Genomic DNA, 17,715 nt, shown 5'->3' on the forward strand with positions numbered 1-17,715 from the left:
TCTGCACGCCATCCTTGCTGCAGGTGCAGGACCAGTCCCACTCCAGGGAGAACCCATGGGGCTACTTTGGCCTTTGAGCAAGAGCCCAAGCACTCCTGTCCCAAGGCCCAGCATGGCCCCAGCAAGTGGACAGATGTGGAAAGCAGGGGCTCATCACCCCCCACCCTGCAGACAGAGCCCCAGTGACTCAGGGCCACCACAACCTTCAGTGGAAGAGGGAAGAAACAGACAGTTGTCATTTCCTCCATGGAACAAATGAGCTCATCTATCCCATTGCTTAAGGTAGCCTCAGTGCCAAGCAGGACCGATCGCTCCACTCTGCCCAGCCCATTTTCTCATTTCTCTGTTCCTCTGGGTCTACCAGCATTGGTCCAGGAAGGCCACAGAAGAGTTGCTGGGGAATACACCCCAACAGCACAGGATGAAGAAAGGGCAATTAAAATAATCATTTGCCTTTTCTCTGTTTGATTGGCAGCTGGGTGCAGGCAAGGAGAGCTGGCCCATAAATGGTGCCCAAGAACTACTTCACAGAGAAACTGAGAAGATGCTTTAAAAAAAAAAAAATTCTCCTGTTCTGAGGGATCCAAAGAGAGGTCTCTATTTAACAGGCACCACATGTGACAGTGACAGCTCAGGAGCCCCCTCCCTCTCCTACATATGAGTGATTCCTGCTAGTTTCCAGGGGGGATTATTTGTGTCTTGATGTTGGAGAATGACATCCTGTTTTGCAGAGAGGTTCCTCCCCCAAGTTCTTCAGCATCTCTGAGAGAAGAAGCCGGCCTGCTCCACCTCTGGCATGTCCTCAGAGATCACTGACAAGAACGTAATTAGTTCCGGTTGCAGAAGGCTGTTAGTTTTGTATGTGCATGGGCGTGTGTGCTGACCACATGAAAATGAGTTTACAGAGCTGGAAAACAATAATTTCTCTCTTGCATAAATTTCTGTTCCACCTTCTGTGCAGCCACAGTAGCCTGGGCAGTAGCCACAAGCAAGAGAATCAGGTGAGGACCTGGAGAGCTCCATGGATGTCCATTGGGGCTGAAGTGGTATTTTACTACTAGGCAAGAGTGGGGCGAGATATTGCCTTTCAGGAGGAGAGATGTAAGCCAGGTTTCTTTGCATAAAGGCATCCATGGGCATGTGTGCCAAGTGGCACACGCTGGCCAAGCTCTGGCCAAATGCCAGCCAGATTTATTGCATCTCAGCTGCCCTTCCAGCTCACATATTCCCACTTGTGCAGGGACTTACATGTGATAGGGGTAGATTGTAGATGCTCTATTTCTGCCTCTAGAGCATTCAGAAAAAAGTCATGGTCCCATGTTGTTTGCACTATATAATCACAACAGCCATCCACTGAACCAAGGCAGGTTGAGGCTGTTCATTCAGGATGTGCTTAGGGAAGTTTTCCTTCTTGTTTTGCAATCACCATATCTAGATACTTACTTTCTAAAGGCCTCTTGAGATTTCATGAAATCGCCAGAGTCCAAGCCTGGCGCTTTAATAAAATCCTGCGCAAAGCTAGGAAACTTACCTCAACATCTTTCATCGATCTCTGGGGTTATTGCTACCTGTAAGGTCCTAGCTGCAGTCTCTAACTTGTACCCCAAATAAATTATAAAAGCAAGCATCCTGCAAAATAAACACAGACCAAATGAGGCTGTTTACCATCTATGCTTCTCACACTACTTCATTTCTCTGTCCTATCATCTTTCAGCTGTTGGCATCTGTAAGCACAAGCTGTCTTTGGAGGCACCTCACCTATAGCACCTGGATTAAGAGCACAAACACAGCACAAGCCATTCCAAGTAGCCCCACAAACCAGCTCCATCCCCCAAAGGGACTGGAGAAGATGGCAGCAGAGATATAAATCATGACTGACGTTAAACCCCAGCTGCATCACTTCAAGAAGTCCCAGGGACTAGTGTTCAGATCAGAGGAATTAGAGTTTAGTTTGGAAGTAAGAGGCAGAAGATTTAACACCAGACAGCCTGAAGGATGTTAAGTACAGTCATCTTGTCCACAGATGAATGAAAGGTTATCAGTAGAGCCAGAGAGGATAATTTGACCTTTCTGTCTGTCTGTCTGTCTCTCTCTCCCTCCCTGCAGCTCAAGGAGAGAAAAAGAAATCCTTCACTAGTTCTATCAATAAACTTCAGTTCCCTTGTTGTTGGGCCTCAGAGCATAGGGCATACCAAAACACTCCTTGCACACAGGAGAGGCTCCAGACACAGCAGAGGGAGAGGTGGAGGAGCAGAGGTAGCAGAGGGTTGAGCCTACTGGAGCTCACAATAAGAAAGGGATTTTGCTGGAACAAATTGTAGGATACCTGAGGAGAGAGCAAAGGGACTGCTGTGCTCACTGAAGAGCCGGTGCATGGAAAGATTGGAGAGCAGGTTGTACAACGGGCCTGGCAGTCATCTTCAAGCACCTCCTCTCATGCCAATAGGCTTCCAATATTAGGGACTGTTGTGATTTAACCTGTCCAGCAGCTAAAACAACCACACAGCCGTTCGCTCCCTCCCCGCCTCCCGGTGGGATGGAGAGAATCGAAAAGGAAAAAAAAAGTAAACCTCATCAGTTGAGAAAAAAACAGTTCAATAGGACAGAAAAGGAAGATGATGATGATGATAAAAGAATATTCAAACAAGTGATGAACAGCACAATTTCTCACCACCCGAAGCCAATGCTCAGGTAGTTCCCGAGCTGCCCCGCCTCCTGGCCCATTCTCCCAGTTATATATGGAGCATGACATCATATGGTATGGAATATCCCTTTGGCCAGTCTGGGTCAGCTGTCCTGGCTGTGTCCCCTCCCAGCTCATTGGGTGCCCCCCCACCTTCTCGTTGGCAGGCCAGTATGAGAAGCTGAAAAGTCCTTGACTGCTTGGCAACAACTAAAACATCAGTGTGTTATCAGCATTCTTCTCATCCTAAATCCAAAACACAGTGCTAACTAGCTGCTAGGAAGAAAGTTAACTTTATCCCTGCTGAAGACAGGACAGAGACATACCAGCAACATGCTGGAGAAAGCACAGCACTGAGGGCTGTATCCATCCAGAAGAGCAGGGAAACCAGAGCACCATTGGGACTGGCTACTTCCTCAGCATTGGGAGTCCCATTTGAAGAGGTTCCCCATCCATCCCTAGCAGAACCAGACACACTATGAAACATGAGAAAAGGGGGTGTATAGTGCACACAATGAGATGAGGACCCTCTTGCAGGAATGAAGAGCAAGGGGACCCAAAGATTGTGATGATGGCCAGACACAGAGTACATTGCACCTTGCAAAGTCCCACAAGGGTCTGGCAATCAGAATCTCTCATCTCTTCCCCTTCTTGCAGCAAACCTGAGAGACACACAGCTTCTTTCCTTCCTCCCAGCTTCACCTTGCATCTCCCCCTTCTCTGGGATCTCCTGTTCCTGACACAGCTGATTGCATGGTCTGGGACCTGTCATGGGAGCCTACAAAGCAGGAGCAAGGCTCCAAGGCTGTGCTGTGGCAAAGGGACCCCTGCCCTGGCACAGCATCTCTATCTTTGTCTGCCACATACCTCTTCTTTCAAGATCCAGCTATTGCCTTCACAAGTCTGAGACTTGGCTGTGATTCCAAGTGCTGGAGGAGAAGCCGTTCCTCAGCTGGCTGGTGAAGTGCTCTGCATGAGCTTAATAAAATCCTCAGCAATGAGCCTGCAACACAGCCCAGCCTGAGGGGGGATGGAAGAGGAGGTGAAGTCTCCCCTGGCAGCAGGCACTGCTCAGTTGTGAAGTACTATTGCTCTGGCCTGAGAAACATACAGCAGGAACTCCATCTCTATGGCTCAGACCACAACCTACTCTGGTAAAAGCTTCACTCTAAAAAAGTTTTACTCTAAAAGTTATGGCTTCATTTTCTTTTTCTGGGGTTTTTTTTTTTGTGGTTTTTTTTTGGAGGGGGGGTGGGTTCGTTTGGGGTTTTGCTTTTGTTTTGGGGGTTTTTTGGGGTTTTTTTGGTTGTTGGTTTTTTGGGTTTTTTTGTGGAGGAGGAAGGCTCCAAAATGCAAGGAAAGAGAAGAAAGTTGCAAAGCTTCTATGAAGACCAAGAGTAGGAAAACATGTTCAGCAGGAACAGTACAACTGCCGCATAAGTGTGTCCCAGGAGCACTAGGGCAGAAGAAAGCAAAACCTGATACATCATCTCTTCTATCAAGATCCAACGCACCATCCCTCCAGTGCTGGCACTGAATGTAAAACCCACTTTTGCTCCAAAAAGCAGCCTAATTGATGCACAGAAGTGTGAGCACATTACCAGGAGGGGGAAACACTGTGGGTCTGTGCGTGCACAGGCAGGAAGGCAGTCCTGTGGGAACAGGGGCAGGAGGCAGTGGGCAGGGATCGATGTCCCCCACTGGAGGGGAGCAGGGTGCAGCGGGGTTGGCACAGGGGCAGCAGAGAGGCACCCGCAAGGCACCGCACAACAGCCCAGACAGCACTCAAGTTTCCCTGTGCTCAGACAAGTGCACAGCCAAAGCACTTGATGGGACTTGTTATTTAAACAAGCCAGTTGTTAATAAATGGAGCCTTTTAGTCCTAATTGGTGGAGAACCACAAGACTGCAAACCTCCCGGAGCTCTTCAATTATAGATACTGCCCCAGAACTGCCGGGAATGGCTGAGCTGTTTCGTTAGTCACCGCAGAGCCGCTCCTGCCCATCACTGTGCACAGCTCTGACACCGCTCTGGCATGTCAGAGCTGCCATGATGTGGACCTTCCTTTACATACCCTTCTGAGGCAGATTCACCTATAGCCAGCAAAGGCTCTGGACTCTAAAGGAGAAGGGCTTTTGGTGCAGCTGTTTGCACCTGTTCTGCATCCTGACCACTGCTGGCTTCCTCCCCACATCCCACCCATCAGCTCACCAGCTCTGATGGGGCCTGACTCACACAGGTTTTATAGCCAAACATCCATCAAGTGTTTCCAGCAACAGTCATTTTGCTTGTTTCCTATATCTCCCATCACTTCATAGGTCCTCTTCCATGTGTGGAGTGCTGGACAAGGCCAGAGATGCTTTTTTTCCACAACCAAGCAGAGCCAGCTCAGCATGGTCAGAGCCCAGGTAAGGGCTCAGTTCCTTCAGGCTTCTGTCAGGCTAAGGAATCTTTTCCCTCTTGGTGTTCCTCTCTGCTGGAAGATACCACCAGCGTTAATTACCTTGCCTTGTGTAACCATGAATACAAAGCATGCAGACAGGGACCACTGACAGAGGTGTGAGTGAATCCTTCCTACCCTGCATCACATCAGATGAGGAGCCAGCACACAGCTAGTTACAGGGATTCATCTGAGAGGCACCAACATCCACTGAAGGTTCTGAAATCCCTCTGGTTCCACTGTTTGGAGCCCTTCTGGCTCCATGAAATGAAACATTCAAAACTTTTCATTTTGAAAATGCCTAAGGCATAGATATCCTTTGGATACCAAAAAAGAAGTTTCCTGGCCTGGCTACAGCTCTTAGGCTCCAAGGCAGGAGGCTAGGAGCCAAGGTGAGGGGCAATGCAGCAGCTGCTAACTGGTTTTTGTCCTACCAAACAAATATTTAACATGTCTGAGTCCATCCATGGATTTATCCAATTGGGTACACTCCAGCCAAACAACAAGAGCCTCATGAATCAGCGTTTTCTAACAAACACACTGCAAAAAAAATTCTTCACCAAGCCCCAAAGCCCTGCACACCCCAGGAGACCCTACAATACAAGCGAAGTCTCAGGGGTGGAAATCATCTTATGGTTTTAAATCCAAGATTTGGACCCTCCTCTTTCTCTACAAAGAATTAAGTTTCCTATCTTCTGATACAGCTGTATGCCTTCATTTTCAGAGCTCTCAGTTGTCACTCATGAAGATAAATGAAGGAGTAGAGGGAAGAGGGAGCTCTGAGGTAGTACAACAGGGTCTGGGCTGCTTCTCTGCAGCCAACCTCTTTGTTCTGTTGCCAGTGTCTTGCATGGACTTTAACTGGCTGCTCCTGAAGGCACCTAGATGCTAATAAGCAGAGTGGGGAAGGGAATGCTATATAGTCATGCTTAGTTACACATTTTTAGACTCAAAAGTAAGCCACACTCTGGGTGGGAGCCAAAATCCCTCTTCCAGAGCAATCCTTATGTATATGAGCTCCCTGCCCGACCCAACTGGCAAGACCCCCTCAAGGTAAAGGCATGCTGGCAGGAGGCATCATGCAAGCCACTGCATGGGGAGGGCTGAGCTCTTCAGGTCACAGCTGTTGTGTATATGGAGGGCAGAGGGATCATAAGGGCTGTCGGTCACCTCCGTTCCTGCTCCTCAGAGCAGTGGAGAGGAGCTCACCTTTGAGACACGTTCATATGTCAGGTGGGCACATGCGTGAGCCCACATGTCAGTTACCCCTTCTCTGCTAGTCTCACACCTTTTCTCCACAGCCATAACTGGTTTACCTCTTCCAGTCTCTGTTCATAACTCATCAGTAAAGCATTGCTCTCTCCTGCAGTCCCTTTCCTCCTAGGACTGGGCTCTCTTCCCTGACTTTCAAGGTTTCCTTTCTGTGACATCTGTTCAGGATAGCTCTTCTGCCATGGGCAATGGTGGTGTTAGTGGCTTCAACAGACTTAATCAATCACTAACAGTATTCGGGGCACACATGCAAAAAAACTCTTGCATGAGCTCATGCCAGGGCCTTCCTGACATTTCCCATATGCAAGGCATACACCACAACATGCTTTTACTGGCACAGCAGGACAACATGTTAAATGAAATCGACACACCCTCTCCCATGCTCTGAGGTTTACCTCTTGGCTCCTGCTGCGATGTGCTGTCCCAGTTTCCCTCACATTTGTGGGCCATGGGAGGCTGAAGGACACAGTGATGTGTCCCCTCCTATCAATAGGTTACCTCCAGCAGCGTCCCTCAAGTCGGGCTTCTCCACATCTGCTCCTTCCTAACCAGGAATCAGCCTTTGTAGCTAAGCTGTGTTAAGGAATGAAAAAGCAAAGCCAAGTCAAAACATGGAACCTCTTTGGAACAAATATTTTGATTTTAATGAAGAAGACTTTCAGGCTGCTTTGAAGCAGTTGTGCCCCATTCTGTGCTGTAGCTCTTTTTTCTTGGGCTATCACCTTACCCAATCTCCAGAGAAAGCAGGAAACATTGGGTTGGGGCTCAAGGAGGAGATCATATAGAAAACATTGGGTGCTGCAGAAGGCAAGAGGCTGGGGCCAAAGATATGGGCCTTTGTTACATGGCTCCTCTGCAGCTCAGCCCATGGAGGATTTGCCCCATACCTACTGCTGTGGGGTCAGTCTATAGAAGCACCACAGATCGAGTATAACAGGTGAAGTAAAGGCCAGCTCTCCAGATCTGTGGGTGAGAGAAGGCTACAAAAGCCACTGGGTCTTGCCTGTAAAAGCAAGGGCTGGGGAGGGGAGGAGGGTAAGAGGAAGTCCATCCTCAAAAGCCTTTCATTCAGAGAAGGCTATCAATGGAGACAGATAGCACAGACACTGCTGCAGCATAGGGTTGGTGGCACCACAGCGGTGTGGCTAGGGGAGCCCCAGCATTGTGGTGTCCAGGTAAGGGCTCCAGAAGCTGACCCATCTGTCCACTGTATCCACTTTTCTGTGCAGCCCCTCCACAGATGGCTCATCCTGCCTGGGATTCTCACTGCTCACCCTGCCAGCATTCCTCTTCCTGCCAAGAGACCATAAATGTCCTACTTTTAACCCTTGAACTCCCTTTTTTTTGAGTTGAGTTTGGGGTTTTTTTGTCCCTTTTTTGCTGTCTTCACCACAACAGGAGCTCCTCCCTGCAAGTAGCACTGACCTACCCAGCAGGAGGACCAGGCCTCCATGCAGGAATGGGGCAACCATGGTATGAGGACAACCTCAGGCTTAACCAGGCTTTATGTTCCTGCAATCAGCCCAGCCTGAATAGGAGCCTCTGCAGCCCTGCACCACCTCCACCAGCGCTGAGCCAGTGCTCCCACGTGCCAGGACGTACAGCAACACAAGGAGGCAGGTCACCTAGGGACTTGCTCCTTCAGAGGCTGCATTTGTTTTCACACCCTTCGCCTCGCTTAGGGATCACCTGCCTGGTGCTCTGAGCCTGCAGCACTGCTCACGCTGCTGCTGCTGATAGCACTGAGTGCTGTAACAGCACCGCAGCCATGTCCCAAACTTGTCCACACCACTGCAGCGTGCAAAGCTGCAGACAGCAGAGCTGCCCTTACTTGATGCTTTGTGGCTTTGAAATCTACCGGCAGAGGAGATTTGTGTCATATCACAGCTACAGCAGCTTTTTGTGCAATCAGATACTTAGATCCTTCCTTCTCCATCTCTGAGGCCTGCAGCCAGCTCAAGAGGCTACAGCCCACACAGTGCCCTGAGGAGCTTCAGAGGGACTCACCATGAGAGGGATGTAGGTCCAGATGGATGCTCAGAAGCTGGGAAGGTTGCGTAATAGGTGAGGCCAGGAAAGAGTTGGGCTCTTAGATGGTTCGAACTCTGTGTGGGTGGTGATTTGGCAGGTGTGTCAGCTGGGTGCAGAGGCAGGTCGGAGCCTGGGGTTATAGTGGCATGCAGCAGTGAGACAAAAATAAAAGAATTTCTGTGTGCACCTGAGGAACTCCACATGCTTGTGAGATATGGGGAGGGAAGAAAGAAGGTGTAGAGACTGCATGTGCAGGAATAGGTTCAGTTCTCAACACAACCAGTCATTCACTGTGCTCCAAAAGTCACACATCAGAGCTTTCCTCTGATCTAGGAAGAGAGTGGTGAGTGATTCCACATGCCCAGACAGCATTTGGGAGAGGGAGAGGCAGGTCACTCTCTTCTGCCTCTGTCACAAACATTCATTTTCTTGAGGAAGGGCAGACACAGAGATTTGTAATGCTCCTGTACCTTCAAAACTTGCAAGTCTGGTTTTGGCAACTGGACCGTGCTTGGGGTACTCAGCAGGCATGTCAGTGACATGAGACCCTGGGCTATGAGCAAAGCACGATAGATAGGAAGAAACCAGTGTTTAGTGAGGCATGTGTAAGGCTGCCAAGGGAGGAAACTGATCCCTGGGCTTGCAAATGGGGTTTACACGTTTGTGTTCAGAATTCGCATCACATGAGCAGACCTTTTCAAAATGTGCAGACAGTGACACAGAGGAGCTCTCGTCATTGCAGCGTCACATAGAGGAAGGGACACCTGAATCTCTTCCTGGAAGAGAGAACATATGGGGGAGTGTCCTGGTTTTCAGCTAGGACAGAGTTAATGTTCACAAGAAGCTGGGAGGCGACACAGTCAGGACAGCTGACCCAAACTAGCCAAAGGGGTATTCCATATTCCATACTATATGATGTCATGCTCTGTATATAAAGGGGGCTGGCTGGGGAGTAGGGGGTCACTGCTTGGGGACAGGCTGGGCATCGGGCTCCAGGCGGTGAGCAAATTGCATTGTGTGTCATCCGCTTTGTATATTCTTTTATAAGTATTGCTCTTGTTTTCCTCTTCCTTTGCTGACCCTGTAAACTGTCCTTATCCCAACCTATGAATTTTACCTTTTTCTTCCAATTCTCCTCCCCATCCCACTGGGGGAGCCGCAGCCACATGGTGCTCGGCTGCCAGCTGGGGATAAACCATGACAGGGAAATAGTGTAAACCACTAGCAAGTTAGGGATCACCAGTCTCTGTGTGCCACTGTGCAGAAGACACCACCTATTAAAGCCTACTGCAACTCTCCAGCTCATGAAAGCAGTTCTGGAGGGCTTGCATTTGATCCTTGCTTTGTGATAGCAAAGTTGTTCCATTTCCAGTTTCTCCTTGCATCATGGAGATGATATGTGTGTAACTGCATGGACAGAGGTGAGGTCTGGCAGGTTGAGAGGCAGCAGAGGCCTGCAATATAGATCTTGCCTAAATATGCACAGGCACTGCAATACACTGTGAGCTAGAGATCGGTGCAAGTGTGTGCATGTTGGCAGCATTGCCGTTCACCAGCAGCTGCAAACAGCAAGGCAAAAGTTATGTGAGAACTTTCTGGTCTGGATGAGAATGCCATTTGGGAAAGATGCCCTGTGTCTACCAGAAGCTAGCTGGGAGACTGCAACATTGATCATCCTGTTAGAGAGTGTAGTAGGGAAATAAAACAACATTATACAAATCTGAAGTACTTTAAAAAGTGGACTATTTGTGATACAATTAATGCTCAAAAATAGCAGTTATTTCAAGAAGCGGACTTGACCACTTGACATTGGAATGACCATGAGTACTTGTAACGGCAGCGAGAGCTGCGCTTTCAATGGGCAGGATCAGACGACTGCCAGGCCTGAGCTGGCTTGCTTTTTAATGTTACCTCTCTTGGGTGAGATGTGTTTGTAGCAGTGGCCACAACAGCACTTGTGAGAAATAAATGTTTATAATGCTCTAGCTGACAACTGCTTGCACTTACTGCCCAGACTGAAGCACAAGCAAACACTGCAGGAACAAATATACATCTAATTAAAAAACCCATGGTATATAAGGCAGGCAAACAGCAGTGACTAGACTGACTTGCACTAAAGCAGAGACAATCTCAGCACAGCGAAACAGCGTCCAGGCACAACGACTCTGCGCCGTGCATGCTAGAAAACCATTGGAGAGAAATGTTCTCAGCAGAGAGAAACATAAAATGAATTAACAAAATGTCTCGAAGGACAAAACCCTGCTGATGATTTAACTAACTGTTTTGAAACCAGCCTTTACCACAAACTGATTTGTGATTGACAGAAAGAAATGAACAAAAAGGCAAAGGAAACATGACAGAGATTGAGCCGAGCACAGCTACATCACAGCAAGCACCTCTTTTGATAAAAATAATTTTCTGAAATAGCCGCCAAAGGAGTCCATGTGGCAAAACTAAGCCTGACATCTTTGCATTACCAAGACTGATTACAGAGGTAGCATTTGTAGTTGCAAACCTCACCTGGGCCTAGTTTACAGAATGACATGCCAGTAAAGACATTACTGCTTGACCTGGGATATCACACAGAGGAACAGAGCTCCCTTTGGCACCCACCAAAAGGATCATTGCTTTGTTTTCCCAAACTCCATTTTTCCCCTTTTTCTTCAATCAACAGAAGTTTATGCATTTTCCTGTGCTGCATGCCAAGAAAAGGCTATTTAATAGAGCATAAACAAACAACTGAATGAGATTAGTTAACTAGAACCTCTGTGAAAAAGGCAGTTGATAAAAATCCAGGAAAGATTTTACTAATGAGAAAAAAATCTGCTAAAAATGCAGTACTTTTACTTAAAATAATGGGTACAGTAATACTTAAACAAAGTGTTTCTGCTTTGATGCAGCTGAGTTGCTGCAACTGAGTTCCTCATATGAAGAAAGTCTGAGAGTGCTGGGACAGCTCTGCCTGGAGAAGACAAGGTTTGGAGGAATCTCATCAATGTGTACAAATGGTGTACATTCTATCTAAATCTAAACGGTAGGTTCTATGATTCTATAAATGCCTGAAGGGAGGGTGCAAAGAAGACAGAACTCTTCTCAGAGGTGCCCAGGGACAGGACCAGAGGCAATGGGCACAAGCTGAAACACAGGAGGTTCCCTCTGAACATCAGGAAACACTTTTTTACTGTGAGGGTGACCAAGCACTGGCAGAGGTTGCCCAGGGAGGCTGCAGAGGCTCCCACGTGGAGATATTCAAAAGCCATCTGGACATGGTTCTGGGTAACTGGCAATAAGTGGGCTTGCTTGAGCAGTGGGGGTTGGACAAGATGACCTCCAAAGGTCCCTTCCTACCTCAGCCCTTCTGTGATTCTGTGAACTTAACTGTCAAGAGGAAAAGCTTTGGGGAACTTAAAGAAATTTTCAAAGACTGCCTTTTCAAAATTAACAGTCCAAGGTATTAGCTAGTGTGAGATCACAGAGAATGGGCTGTTTAAAAGGCTGTCAAACTATGGCATCTACAAAAAGTCTAAAGACAAATTGACAAAGGGTCCAAGGAGTTCCTAGAGATTACTGGTTGTCCATGGTCCAGACACTGTTCAGACTGAATGAGATGATTGAAAAAAATTACTTTCATTTCTATGAAGTGAGCTGTTGCACAACAGGGAGTGTCGGTAGTAAAAGTAAAAAATCACAAGGTTTTTGTACCAAGAAATTCTCTTGGATGTGTCATTTCAAGCATACCCATCAATGCGGAGTCAAATAGGGTAAAAGAGAAATCTATACAAATGACAGAGTACTGGATAGATGAAGCCCTACCTGATTCAAGTGATCTGTCTTAGCATAGACCAAAATATCTGGCAGCACTTTATTCACCATTTCAGAGATTCTTGAACAGGAAATCTGCCATCATCTAAAAAGTTTCTGGATCCAAGGTTTATTAATACTGAAGTTGCTACAAAAAAACCCTATGTGCCAGGAGACACACCAGACCTCTCTAAAAAGAGGGTCAAACTGTTACTTGCTAGAGAAATGAGAAAGAATTAGATGTGTCATAACCATTAAATGAGACCATGTGGCAAAAGTGACCATGACATGTTTGTATAAAGACAAATTACATCAACAGCATTCGAAATAGAAGGCTGAGCATGAATCTGGCTTAAAACACAGCCTGCCGGTGGAGAAATCACAGCATGATCAAGGGTCCAAGGGCAGTGCAAATAGAGTTGCAAAGGAACTGGAAAGGCTGACTGGTAAAACACCTCTGCCGCCCGCATTCAGGTTAGATGTCTGCAATGCCCCTCAGAGGTACCCACCTAAGAGAAACAGATGATTGCATCTCCTTTTCCAGGACAATGTTGCTAATGCTGCCTGTGTGTCTGCAGAAGTAACTCAGTTCCTCATGGCATGAAACGAGATTCTTCACCTGTTGGAAACAGCCCAGTGGCCATAGTGGCCAGAAAGGATGTGTTTGGTGAACCAGGAGTGGTTTGGTGATCAGAATAACCCCCTTTTCCCACTGCCTGACTTTTGTTTGCTAACCTGACTTTAGTCATATTTTTGTTTACAGGCTCAACGTGCTCTTAAGTCCTTTCATAAATTAATAAAATGTCGCATTAACAAAGAGGGACTGGAGTATGTTTCACTGAGGAGTCACTCATACTCCCAAGTTACAGTGCCTTTTTTCCTGGTGAAAACAGAGAGATTTCCAGGCACACAGGTACTTCTTTGGGTTTGAAAGCAGCAGTGTTGAAGGGGGGGGTGGGGTGTCTCAAGGCCCCTCTGTTACCCCCTCTACAGGAATAAGAAAAGATGTGACCTCTGTCCCTATCAACTTTGCCTTTGCACATCTGTAGACCCCTCACTTTGATAACTGAGGCACCGTCTAGGTCACTCGTGTACATGGCAGCTAAAACCAGTCATCAGGCTGGGTCTGTTTGCACCGGGCCTGCTGCAGTTCTCCATGAGCAGACACACAAACCTGCTCTCGCATCCTTGCAGGCACAAGGACACAGAAGACTGTGGAAATGGTTCATGTTCCCTGGGTGCCTGTCACAAGAAAAGCAGTGCCGTGGGACGCGATGCTGGGTGACAGTTCCCTGTGAAATGTTCTTCTCTCCCAGTGTTTCCATTCAGGACGCCTCAGCATTTAACAAAGCAAAGCAGTTGAACTCTAGGTGTAAGAACAGTACAGGAGTACTGGCAAAATACCTAAATCCATCCAAAGAGGAAAACCAGCTCTGGTGCTCACTAGCTGATAACATTTATATCCTGCCAGCCCCATAGATCCCATGTTACTCCCAAGAGCAGGGAATTCTATGCAGAGCTGCCTCTAGTTGCTAACCCGCTCTGTGAGTTTGCTTTTGATTTGGGATTAATTTCCAAGAGTGCCCATGTGGTTTTGCATGGCTGTTTGTTACTAGAAACATTCAGCCTGCCCTTTTGAGTTCTGCTTTTCTTCCATTGGAAGACAGAAGCCTCACCAGGGACTGAGTCCCCACTCAGTACTTACAGATGTGATGCATGTAGCTAAAACATGTTTTTTACAGAGAGGCTTGCATTGTGTTTGTACTATGGCACATCTTTGGAGGCGACCTCCCTACAGACCAAAGTCCCCACCTGCCAGATCTTGAACAAACACAGATGAGAGCTAGTCCCTGCCCTATGAAGTCTGCATTCCAGACAGACATGGTAAAAAGCCTCTGGCACAGCAGGACTGCCAGAGAAGGCACGGCCCATCAGCTAGAGAAGAGGCAGGAGTGCTGTCTTAGGGGCACAGAGTAGAAATCCCTTTCTCAAGCCTTGCACCTCTCCCCTGGCAGCTGCTCGACCTTCCTGACCATTCAGTAGCAGGATAATCTGTGGTCATGGCATACACACTGCGTAACCCTTGTCAAGGACTTATTTAACCATCACAGTAAGAAGTCTAAGCCTAGAGAGACTCTGACAGTGAGATGGAGGGGAGAAGGAGCAGGCACATTCCCCTTCTCCAGCTGCCTTTCCTCCCTCTTCATGGCTGACAAAAACAAGATGCATGGAGGGTCCTGCACCCAAGGGTACCCACAGCACCCTCTTGCTAATGTGAACAGTGGCAAATCTCATTGCAGACACTGGCTGTCTCCACTCAGGGATTATGTGGTGAAAAAGCAACAACAGAGATGCTGTTGTTCGTGTTGTATGCGGCTACCAGCAGTCAGCCTGCTTTAGGTGGCTGCTTTAGGCTCATCCATCTCATCTCATCACACCTGAGTGATCCATCAGAGCAGAGACCCTATTTCTCCTGCAACTTGCCTTTGCCATGGCCTAAGATGCACCAATGGGAGATGTAATAATTTCTCTCCTACCTGAGCCCTACACTATCCATAAGTGCATAATCCTCTAATGTCTTCCTGTCCCTGCCAGACTTTAATTTATGCTTTTAATCATGCTCTTGGTAAATTTCAACAAAGTTCAAACTACTTGTTGGGTCACAGCACTCCTATATAAATGTCTAATCCGTAAATTTACTAGCCTTTGTGCTGGTCTGTGACAGTGGTTTTGGTCTGGACAGGTGGGAATTGATGAATTTGTTCCTCTCTGAGGGGTGTTTTGAGCAATGAGAACTCCAGCCAGCTGGAGCAATGGAGAGAAGGGCTGTAAGTCTCTCTAAGGGCATTGCCCAGGAGCCTTGCTGTGAATAAATACCTGCCTGACTTTCCACAAAATCTGTTGTGTTATATATATTTGATGTATGCAACAAGAGCAAATCCCAGGGACTGATTAATTGCAGGGTGAGAAATGTTAGTGCCTTTAATCTATAAAAAAGGAAAAGCATGTAGCCTTTAAGACTTCCTCTCTTGTACCAGGCTGACTTGGAGTGTCTGTTGGCCTGTTCTTGATCATTCATCATCTACCTGTTTATTACCTTCACTTTGGTCTCCAGCATCCCTAGTCTCTCCATACATCAGATCCTTGCTCGCCCCCTGACAGGTCCCAGCCCCTCTTGCTTTGGATCGTTTGAATTGCCCTTCACTGGACCTCTATGATTTCTGCACTCCTCATTAATTACACCACTCCTTTTTTCCTTCCTCATGTTTATCTTCTGGTTGTATCGGCACACCTCTGCTTGTTTTACAACCACCTGGCAACACATGGTGACAGGGTGTTGAAACAACTTAGCTGGTAAGGGCTGGATAGCCGTCAAAATGCCATGTTAGTTACGCAGGTGCTGCTGACTGAGGAATTGGCTCAGACATCCAGTCACCTAGAACAACACACATTCAGATTGCCGTATTACTGAGCTGAGGGAGCGAGGAGACCCACCTGGCCACAAGCATCACTACTTCCCATCTGCGTGGGTGCGAGCAGAGCAGCGGAAATGCTGGGGAGGTGAAGAGAAAAGCTACATCCTCCTTCCCAATGTGATACACAGAGGAGGAGACAGGGCTTGGAAGAGATGCTTAAAGCTGTTTGTTCCCAGCACCAGCAATGACATCACCATGAGGCTGTGATCTCAATGCTGTCCACATGCTAAGGAAGCTGGGCATGGAGGCTATTTCTGAACTCCACAGTCTTACTGAACAACCCTCCAACCACAGCTGCCTGGTGGTGGGAGCTGCTGTGCCATGGGAAATACCCTCCATCAGCTGAGTGGCAAGCCTAAGCACCTACCGTGCTTGCAAAAGGCTCACTGGCAATTCTGCCAACTCAAACTCAAATCCCATGCAACAGGACATTCATGCAGAGACCACTTTACTCACCACTAAAATGCACTAATCTCCTACAGTCAGTGGTACCCAGGTACTCAGGTTATCACAGCCTGGTATGAGAGGTAGAAAAAGGATGCACAGAAGGACACGTTAACTGCTCTGGGAGAGCAGCCTCACAGCTCAAGCAAACCCTGCTTTCTGGGCATGTGTCATCTTGCAGTCAAACAAGGCTTCCCTTCACTAGAAAATGTTTAACACTATCACTCACAAAGCAAATGTGTAATGTAAACAGTTTCAGCGTTGGCTAGATTAATTACACAGCACATGGCTGCACTGAGCTGGGCAGAGCACCTTTGCCATGTCTGGGCTGCTGAGTTCATCCACGCTTATGAGTGGGCTACAGGCAGTTCCCCTGCGCAGGGTGAGAAAATCTGCACAGCAGCCCTTCAGTCAGGCACTGAAACAAGGATTGTGCAGTAACTTTTTGATACTTTTGAGACAGATGTTTTCCTGCGCATTGTTAATTAGAGAATATATCTGCAAAGAGTAGGTATTGTCTCACAGAATAATCTTTTGCTGATTGCATCTCCTGAGCTCAGACATATCCAAATGCGTATGCACTGCTGAGTATGTGGCTGATTACTGAATAAAGAGCAGCATTCAGATAGCTGGTGCAAGGAACACTATGCAGTAATAAGCAGTCTTTGGGAGATTTGGATAGTTCAGGGTGTTTTCAATATATGGATGTGCAATCTTTCTTTTACATTTTCTTAGCAGGATATTATTGCATATAGCCCTATATAAGTACATCGCACAATCACACTATAATTTAACCAAAGTGAATTACAGCTTTGGTTGCTGGAACAACGCAAAAGATAAAAAGAGGAATATAAATATGCATGCATACATGTATATAAAGGAGCCACAAGATATTTAAGAAGTCAGAGGAGAAAAAAAAAAAAAAGTTGGTGTTTTGAAGCCATAGTTGGGAAAAGACTAAAAAATTCAGCCATACCCATTCAAAATTACAGGTAGAATTTTTAGATAAGGACAAATTAATTATACAAGCTGGAACTGGGCCAGGACACTGTCCTTTTCTATACTACACAACGTTATCATGTTTGAACATGCTTGTAGCTAATTGAGTCAGAGGACACAATGCTGAGCACAATTTTCCTCTGAAAGCAGAAGCAAGCCAGCACAGCCCCCTCCGGGTCACTCTGGTCTTATTGTCATGGGACATCATGCTTCTGAATACAATTTTTCTAGGGCCCCACTGACCACTAAATCAATCAAGGTCCAGTCTCTGACTGAACACAACCATACTCAAAACACAAGGCACCACTCTCCTTCATGCTCTTGCAGACATTTGTGCTAATGTTACACCAGCTGAGAAGATGGCTCACCAGGATTTAGCTACGGAAAACACCCCTCTGCATCTGACAGTGCTGAGCAATGCACAGGGACCTGTAAGCCCTCCACTCGTACAGTGCTTTATTTACATCTCATGTGGCAGAAAATGGGGAAAAGGGATGGAAAACACAACACTGCAGCTGTCTGCCAAGCCTCATTCAGCTTTTTGAGTATCAAAGTGGGTACTTCTTACA

At 47.2% G+C, this 17,715-nt stretch overlaps 1 protein-coding gene across 1 annotated transcript in view; it reads right to left on the bottom strand.

The window, feature by feature from the left end:
• The window catches only part of LOC142601518 (histone H4), a 370,615-nt gene extending 362,490 nt beyond the window's left edge, over nt 1-8,125 (bottom strand). Inside the window, exon 1 of the mRNA XM_075750701.1 lies at nt 8,119-8,125. The gene's annotated coding sequence lies outside the window, so the exon portion shown is untranslated. The remainder of the gene's footprint in view (nt 1-8,118) is intronic.
• Between the last annotated feature and the right edge of the window lie 9,590 nt (nt 8,126-17,715).

The sequence above is a fragment of the Balearica regulorum genome, chromosome 1, assembly GCF_011004875.1.
Source record: "Balearica regulorum gibbericeps isolate bBalReg1 chromosome 1, bBalReg1.pri, whole genome shotgun sequence".
In the NCBI taxonomy this organism is placed as follows: Eukaryota; Metazoa; Chordata; class Aves; order Gruiformes; family Gruidae; genus Balearica; species Balearica regulorum.